This window comes from Triticum aestivum, chromosome 6B (genome assembly GCF_018294505.1).
Source record: "Triticum aestivum cultivar Chinese Spring chromosome 6B, IWGSC CS RefSeq v2.1, whole genome shotgun sequence".
Classification (NCBI taxonomy): domain Eukaryota; kingdom Viridiplantae; phylum Streptophyta; class Magnoliopsida; order Poales; family Poaceae; genus Triticum; species Triticum aestivum.
In genome coordinates this window covers 5717327-5726557 of record NC_057810.1, presented here as the reverse complement: position 1 = coordinate 5726557, position 9231 = coordinate 5717327, and the positions used below count along the sequence as shown (strand labels likewise).

Below are 9231 nucleotides of genomic sequence, written 5' to 3'. Positions count from 1 at the left end.
TCTCTCTCCACCAATCAAATGCATGTGGCCGAGCGTATAGAAGAAAAAAATTGAGGAACATGACTGCGTGGACGAATAAATAGGGAGTGAAAATGGACGCGCCCATACACTGACCGGGCGCGTCCGTGGACGTTTGGGGGGCCAAATTCGCCCAATCCGGTCGTAGATGCCCTTAATAGCCCTAGCATGGGTGAACATAGAATACGCAAGAGATCGCGTCCAAAGAAAGGAAAGACTTGTCACTAATCCCCAATGACCTAGCAAAGGAGTGAATGTAACTAAAAGATAACCCAACAGTAATATAGTTTCAAGAGAAAAAAAACCTAATAAATACTAGCAGTGTTATTACTAGTTGAGGAGCTGGTTCATGTTGTAGGAGTAGGTATTTAGCAGCCCCCTTCTCCTTGGATGTGCAGTGCAGTGCAGTGCATACAGAGGGTGCTTCATAGCAAATATATGTCTGTCCCGTTGCTGGTCACACTCGTTCACACACTGTAGCAGCTAGCTCGGGTAGACTCGGCCACTCATCAGTCGTCTTCATTGATGTGCACTGCAGGGGTCGGTAGCAGCAGAGACTAAGGAATGACCGTGACCACTATTGCTCTTGCTCACACACTGTAGCAACTAGCGCTCAGTCGCCTTCATTGCACATGACCAGGCAGCATCCAGCAGTAACAACACAGGCACCGCTCCTCCATTGTTGCCTTGCTCTGCAGACTCTGCTCTCGACAAGGGAAGGGAAGGGAAGGGAACCACCATCCAAGTCCAATCCAACCATGCATGGCGCTCAAGCGGAGTAGTAGATCTATCGCCTTCATCAACCGCCATTGCTAGCTGCCTGTAAATGCTCTACCTTCTTCCCCTCAAGCTATTCTTTTCTGCTCCTCTTGTTGCGTTTCCATCTCTCACCTGCTCCTCTTCATCTTGTCCCAGGGGATCTGGCTGGCATTTCCAGGCGGTCGCTCAACAGCCTACCAACTAGCAGCCGGCTCAAAAGGCTACACCGGAACTTGCTGCTAGAGAGCAGCCAGAAGACGGCAGCATTTGGAGGCAGTCGCTCAAGAACCTAGCAGCTGATTCCTGCTACCGGATCGATCTTGCAGCATCGGCAGGAGGAATACAACAGAGAGCAGCCAGAAGACGGCGGCATTGGGAGGATCTATCATTATGCTTGCTTCTGCTCGTACTCCCTCCGTCCGGAAATACTTGTCATTGAAATGGATGTATCTATATGTATTTTAGTTGGTAAGGGCTTGTTGCTGTTGGCTACTACACTAGTTATTAAATCCCCATGTACATAAACCTAGTCCCTGCAGTGCACATTCTGATTCAGTCAGATATAGATCTGTTCAAATGACAAAATTTATTAGATCCCCTAGCTAGTAAGTAGTCGATGAATCTAATGCCTGCAGGGATTGGGTGCCACCTTTTTGTCAAGCGTTGCTGTCAACATTCATATTCATTTAGTGATGTACACACTCAGATCCAGCGATGTACTCATCATTCAAATAGTACAAATCTGTTCAAATCACATAATTTACTTGCTCAAAGCAGATCCAAAATAGTATGATAACAGAAACTCAAAACATTTATGTATACATCAGATCTGCCTAAACAAGGACATTATGGAGATCTGTCCATGTTTTGAGCTCACAGGGGAAAAAATTAGAGCCACATTATTATTTTTAGACATGGAAATGCTCAGTTGTTAGCCTAAAATACTAGACTCTTCAGGAGTGAGCAGAATAGGAGCAGTAAACAAAGTTGTATAATGCAAGCAAACAAATGAACAGTGGCCAGCTCACAAGTTTAACGCTACCTCTTTGTGCAGTTAATGTCACTCTGAATCATGCATATAAATTTTGGATATAGAGACATTATCCCCTATGTGCCGACAATGCTGCATATGCTGAAACTATGAAAACCAGAAAAATATATGCTTCAGGTTAACATATATCGAACTATATTTCAGCTCATCGACAACATCTTCAGGTAAGCCCCCAAGTCTCAAACAAAAGTAGGCCTACCGCCTACGGTCCAATGTAAGAACAGACATGTGGAAATATCAAACAGGGATTTAAATCACCTCTCTTTGGACAGTCCAGTGTAAGATTAGAAGTGTGGCAATAACCAATCTATATTGTTTCAGGAGGTACTAGTTGCTTCCTCTGTTTGACAACAAAAAAGGTTACTATTTCCCTTTTTACATGGCGTTTTTGTTTCTGTGTGATTTAACTTTGACCACTCATTTGACTAATAGTATACTGGGTGTAACCGAACGAGGCCTAAGCAGCTATTTTTGCCTTGGTGTTGGAGTGGATGCATTACTTTTCCTAGGTATTTCCTGCGATGGAGAGCAATTTCCTTTGGTCTTCTAACTTCCAATTCGTGTGTGTTACAGGACTGCTTCCTAGCTAAAGGATCCATACACTGAAAATAAAGATCGATCCCTTCCACCATGGAGGTGGTGACCGGTGCCATGGGAAGCCTGCTCCCCAAGCTTGGCGAGCTGCTCGTGGGTGAGTACAAGCTGCTGAAGGGTGTCAAGAAAGATGTTGAGTCCCTTGAGAGGGAGATGAAGAGCATGAACGCTGCACTTGTCAAGATGGCGGAGGTGCCAAGGGACCAGCTGGATAACCAGGTCATCATCTGGGCTGATGAGCTCAGGGAGCTATCGTACGACATGGAGGATGTTGTCGACAACTTCCTGGTGTGCGCCGAGGGTTCTCAATCTGATGCCATCGCCGACTCAAACAACCTCAAAAGGCTGGTAGGGAAGATGGCCAACTTGTTCACCAAAGGCAAGACACGCCATCAGATCGGCAATGCCATCAGGGACATCAAGAACCGCGCCCAGGAGGTGGCTGACCGGCGTGACAGATACAAAGTTGATGGTGTTGTTACTAATCCAGCTGGCAAACAAAAGATTGATCCTCGTGTCTTGGCTTTGTACAAGGATCAGAAAGAGCTCGTTGGTATTGAAGACGCACGGGACGAGCTAACCAAGATGCTCACAGATGATGATGGTCCCAAGCAGCAGCAGCACAAGATGAAGATAGTCTCTATTATTGGACCTGGAGGACTTGGCAAGACTACACTTGCTAAGGCAGTGTATGATAGGCTTCAAACACAATTTACATGCACAACATTTGTTTTAGTGGGTCGAGACCCAGAAGTGAAGAAAGTTCTCAGGGATATCATCTTGGAAGTTGACAAGAACAAGTGTATGGGTGATTTAGCCACATTGGATGAAACACAACTCATCAGCAAACTCCGACGACTACTTGAGAATGCAAGGTACGTATGTACACATCATCCACCTTAATCAACTTTATATCTCCAAACATTAGAAATCTGAGCTGAACAATCATTCCCAATTACATAGGTATAAATTGGAAATAGCTTCGATAATATAAGACATGTAGAACCTAATGTCTTAGATCTAGTGGCATAATAGGGCGTTACATGTTAATATGGATGCCATCTACATCGAACTGGCAAATGCATAAAGCAATAAGGGTGTTGAATCCAATGAAGCAACCAGTTAATAACCTGATGTACTTTAAAAATGGACTAAATTTAACATGTTTTCCACCTTTAATATCATTTCGGTCCTGAAAAACTACCAAACATTCTCACAAGCTCAGTTTAGAACTGGAATATAAATCTGAGTTCAAACAAATAATTCATAACCAAATTCAATATATAAAAACATCTTTAAATTTGATGAACGAAATGCCATTTTGATGAAAGAAATGCATTTTTCCAGTGACTTACTCACTCCTTTTCTGTATTGTACCTGCTACAGATTGATTGATCCCATAAATATTTGTATTGCGTATTGAAGTGGCTGATATGCAAATATTTTTTTACATATTTTCTAGATGGCTTTTCTAGCTAATGCATGAATCATGTTGTTGCACAGGTACCTCATTGTCATTGATGACATATGGGATCTAAAAGCATGGGACATTATCAAATGTGCTTTGCTTGATAACAATCATGTGAGTCGGGTAATCACAACTACCCGTATTCTCGATGTCGCCAAAAACACTGGAGATATTTACAAGCTAAAACCACTTTCTCACCATTTGTCTGAAGAATTATTCTATACAAGATTGTTTGGTGGTAAAGATAAATGCCCTTTTGATCATCCGGCTGAAGTATCAAGCAAAATTTTACAGAAGTGTGGAGGTCTGCCATTGGCAATAATTACACTAGCTAGTTTGTTGGCTGGTAAACCTATGGAGAACTGGTCAAAAGTATTCAACTCTATTGGCTTTGGATCTGGAGATAATAACAAAGATGTAGAGAACACGAGGAAGATATTATCATTTAGTTATTATGATCTACCTTGTCATCTAAGGTCTTGCCTGCTGCATCTGAGCGTATATCCAGAAGACGATTTGATCATGAAAGACACATTGATATGGCAGTGGGTTGCCGAAGGTTTTGTCATTGAGGAACCAGGGGTAAGTTTATTTGAGACCGGAGAAAGATACTTTAACGAACTACTAAATAGAAGCATGATCCAGCCAGTCGAGGATTCAGTGAAGTACACAATATATGCTTGTTGTATTCATGATATGGTGCTGGATATAATTTGTTTGTTTTCAAAGGAACAAAATTTTGTTACTATATTGGATAGTAACGAAGAACACACACCTTCACAATGCAATGCCCGCAGGTTAGCTGTCCAAAAGAGAGTTCTGCCTCTGACTAACATGAACATGCCCAAACTGAGGTCGTGATCCCAATGCGGTGCCATCACTTCCAAACTTTCAAGTGTTACGTGTTCTAGCAATGGAAATGTGTAATTTTGAAAGAGACCGTCCTTACCATCTTGAGCATATTGGGAGGTTACCTCAGTTGAGATACTTGAGTCTACAAAGCACACATATTAGTAAGCTCCCAGAAGAAATAGGAAATCTAAAGTTTCTGCAGACACTGGACTTGAGGGGCACTGATATAAGAGAGTTACCACAGAGTATTGGTTTGCTAAGGAAACTCAAGCAAACTCAAGTGCCTGCATGCTGACATGAATCGTCCTGGTATAACAGTGCCGAATGGGATAGGGAACCTGACATCCTTGGAGGAGCTAGATTTGAGTATTGTTGATGAGCCTGATATCTTCGTGAAAGAACTCAGGAAGCTGACAGAGCTGAGGGTGCTCACCTGTACTTTCATTACAGGTGTGGATGAGAGTTGCTGGGAGAAAACTCTCATAGAGTCTTTATGCAATCTGCAAAAGATACAAGTCCTACGAAAAAACTTTTGCTTCAAGGGGATTGAGGCGATTACGCGGGTGTTGGCACGGGCCCGGCCTCGACGCTGCAATGCGCCGTGTACTTTCCGGCGAGACGCACGTACGAGACTAGCTCGAGTACTTTCCAGAGCTAACCAGTTGGAGATGTAGGCGTAGACGATGGTCAGGTGCACTTATACACCAAAGCACCAAACAGCCTAGCAGCTGGATCGATTTTCCTTCAAGCCTATACACGCACGTATGAGACTACAAGCCGCCGGCTTGCCTGATCGATACGAGCTAGTTTCAGCAATACACACACGGGTACACGGGACGCCGATGGATCGCAACAGGAGCGTGTCGCTCCTGGGATTTTATTTCTTTTGTTCTGGGTTTAGTTTACAGGGGAACCACGTACACGTATATATAGTACCTATCCTACCTATACATGGCCGACTCGGCCAGGGCTACATGTCCGTGCCGGACCCAGTTTTGCCTAATCGTGATTATATCCAACAGCGGGCTCCCAGTTACTACTGGGAAGACTATAAGCCCTCTCGGCAACTCCGTGATTTGGCCATAACAGGCAGTTTCCGCAGGTTCCCGACGTGGATTAATTCCATGTTTCTTCCGAACCTCTCCATCCTAACCATATTCGTGGATGATTTGGGCAAGCAGGACGTGGTGAACCTTGGTAGTTTGCCAGAGCTTACTGTCCTTCTAGGGAAATGCGTTCTGAGGGGCATGGAATTCCCTAATGGTGCGTTGCGTTCCCCAAGTTGAGGAGTTGCACATGCGAGGTGTCTCTCTGCGCCATTCTGGTTTCTGCAAGGATCTATGGAGAGCCTTGAGAAAATTACTATCGTACTGCCACTGCGTGCCTTGAAGGATGCCAACATTGGTTTTGACTTTATCGGTAGCCTGGGGAACCTCCCTTCGCTCAAGAGGGTAGACGCTCATATCGGCTGCAATGGTGCCAAATGCTTCTGATATTGAAAAGGTGAAGGCAGCGGTGAGGCAAGCAATCGACACCCATCCCAACCATCCCACCCTTCATCTCTCAGCATATGGTCGACCACAGGTACGTATTACTGCATGCTTCGTTGTCTATCTGGTATTGGTTTTTTTCAATTCCCTGACAGCTACCTGCAGTGTTGTCTTTTTTCAGACTGATGATGAAGAGGAATCAGACTCGGAACAGACCAAACAGGAGTTTCTGCTAGGATCTATGGAGAGCCTTGAATGCATTGATATCAGAGTGCGTGTTTTGAACGTTGCCAGCACTGGTTTTGACTTTATTGGTAGCCTGGGGAACCTCCCTTCGCTCAAGAGGGTAGGCGCTTATATCGACTGCAATGGTGCCAATGCTTCTGATATTGAAAAGGTGAACGCAGCTCTGAGGCAAGCAATCGACACCCATCCCAATCGTCCCACCCTTGATCTCCACCCATATGGTCTATCTCAGGTACGTATTAGTATTACTAAATGCTTCTTTATCTATCTGGCATGTTTTTTTTCTCCCTGACAGCTACCAGTGCTGGCTTTTTTTAGACTGATGAAGAGGAATTGGACTCGAAACAGACCGAACAAGAGGTAATACCACCCTCGTCTTTGCATTATACTACCTACCAGTGTTGGTACGTCTGGTCAGGTAATCGACGACAACAACGACGAGCAAGAAGTACCGGACTCTGAGAAGACCGAACAAAAGGCTTGCAGATTTTTATTGGGAAGCTTTTACGGTGTTACTTTGCACTCGTTTTGGTCGGGATCGTCATCAGACGCTGATTAGGCAGTTCTACACCATCCGCCAAACTTCTTCTGTCGCACATTACATAGAGCAATTCGAGTTGATCATAAACCATTTATCCTCTTACTCTGACACGATTCATCCTTTTTATTTCTTGACTCATTTTGTCGAGGGACTGAGGAGGGATATTCGAGCAGTGGTGCTCGTTCAGTGACCGCAAGACTTGGATACAGCGTGTGCTCTCGCGCTGCTTCAAGAAAAGGTAGTCGAGGGCACCTTCGGCAGTCTCCCGCGACCACCAGAAGCGCCTCCGCGGGGAGGCACGCCTCTGCCACTTCCTCCACCTCCAGCGCGTTTGGTGCCTGCAGCGCCAGCAGCAGATCGTCGCGGCACAGACGCAGCCCGCACAGACGCGTCCAAGCTCAAGACCCTCCGTGATTATAGGCGAGCTCGAGGGCTGTGTTTTAAGTGCGGCGAACGGTGGGGGCACGATCATGTGTGTCCCACCACAGTCCAACTGCATGTGGTTGAAGAGCTGCTGGATATCTTTGGCCTCGACAGCTTCGTCGACACTCAAGTGAGTTCAGAGGATGGGATTCAGGATACAGCCATGGCCATTTTAGTTTCAGCAGTAACAGGAGGGGTGTCAGCCAGAGCTTTTCAACTTCGAGCATGGGTGCAAGGGCATGAAGTACTCATGCTGGTCGATTCAGGCAGCTCCAATTCTTTCATCAACAAGCACTTGGCACGCAAACTTTCAGGGGTCCGCTCTCTGCCTAAACCTAGTCGTGTGCGTGTGGAAGATGGGGGAGAGTTGCTCTGCACTGAGGTTGCCTCACATTGCGCGTAGTATGCTCAAGGGCATGAGTTCTATACGGATCTGAGAGTACTGGCTTTGGGCACATATGATGTCATTCTCGGCATGGATTGGCTGGAGGAGCACAGCCCGATGCAGGTCGACTGGCGCGCTCATTTCATTGAGATACCCACTCCAGCAGGTCCGCTGCGTCTCGTGGGGCACGATGCGGCTTCCAACAGTTGCCAGACCATCAACAGTTTACAGTTGCATAACCTATGCAGCAACGGTTCAATCACTCATGTTATACACCTCTGTGTGGTTGCCCCACAACAGGAACAGTTGGAAACGACGCCAGCGTGCATTCAAGAAATCATAGATCAGTTTCCAGACGTGTTTGAAGAGACGGTCGGGCTCCCACCTAGGAGGGCATGCGACCACCGCATCCCTCTGATCCCAGGAGCGGGACCAGTCAATGTCAGGCAATATCGTTACAAACCTGAGCAGAAGACAGAGATAGAGGCTCAAGTCGAAGCACTTCTGAAATCCGGAGTTATTCAGCGTAGCAACAATCCTTTCTCATCCCCAGTCATCCTGGTTAAGAAAAAAGACGGGACCTGGCGCCTTTGCATAGATTACAGGCAACTGAATGCCATTACAGTCGTCGGCAAGTTCCCGGTCCCAGTCATCGAAGAAGTTTTGGACGAGCTACATGGCGCATCGTGGTTCTCGAAACTTGACTTGCGCGCGGGCTGTCATCAGATCAGGCTCGCGCTGGGGGAGGAGTACAAGACGGCATTCTCCATGCATCAGGGCCACTTTGAATTCAAGGTCTTGTCCTTTGGTTTGGCTGGAGCACCACCCACGTTCATCGAAGGGCTGACTACAACGCTCAAGCCAGTGATGCGCATCTGCATTCTCTGCTTCTTCGATGACATATTGATTTTCAGCGCCACATTAGAGGAGCACAAGTGCCACGTGAGGCAGGTGTTGGAATTGCTCCGGAAAGATCAGTGGAAGGTCAAGCTCAGCAAGTGCGCTTTCGGGCAGAGCCAGGTATCCTACCTAGGCCATGTCATCAGTGCTCGCGGAGTCGCAACAGACCCGACCAAAATAGCAACTGTGGTCAACTAGAACCCACCGCAAGATGTCAAAGGAGTCCGTAGCTTTTTGGGTCTCGCAGGATACTATCGCCGCTTCGTGCGCAACTTTGGAATGATCGCACGACCACGGTTCAATTTATTAAAGAAAGGCGTGCCGTTTCAATGGACTTTGATCACATAGACGGCTTTCCAGGTCTTGAAGCGGCAACTGATCTCTGCGCCCGTACTAGCATTGCCCAACTTTGCATGACCTTTCACAGTGGAGACAGACGCATGCGACACGGGCATCGGAGCAATTCTACAACAACAAGGCCACCCTATAGCATTCATGAGCAAA

General features: G+C 46.3%; 1 pseudogene; it reads left to right on the top strand.

Annotated features, from left to right (window-relative positions):
- The first annotated feature begins 416 nt into the window (after positions 1 to 416).
- On the top strand, positions 417 to 8925 carry LOC123138564 (disease resistance protein Pik-2-like; annotated as a pseudogene).
- The last annotated feature ends 306 nt before the right edge of the window (positions 8926 to 9231 follow it).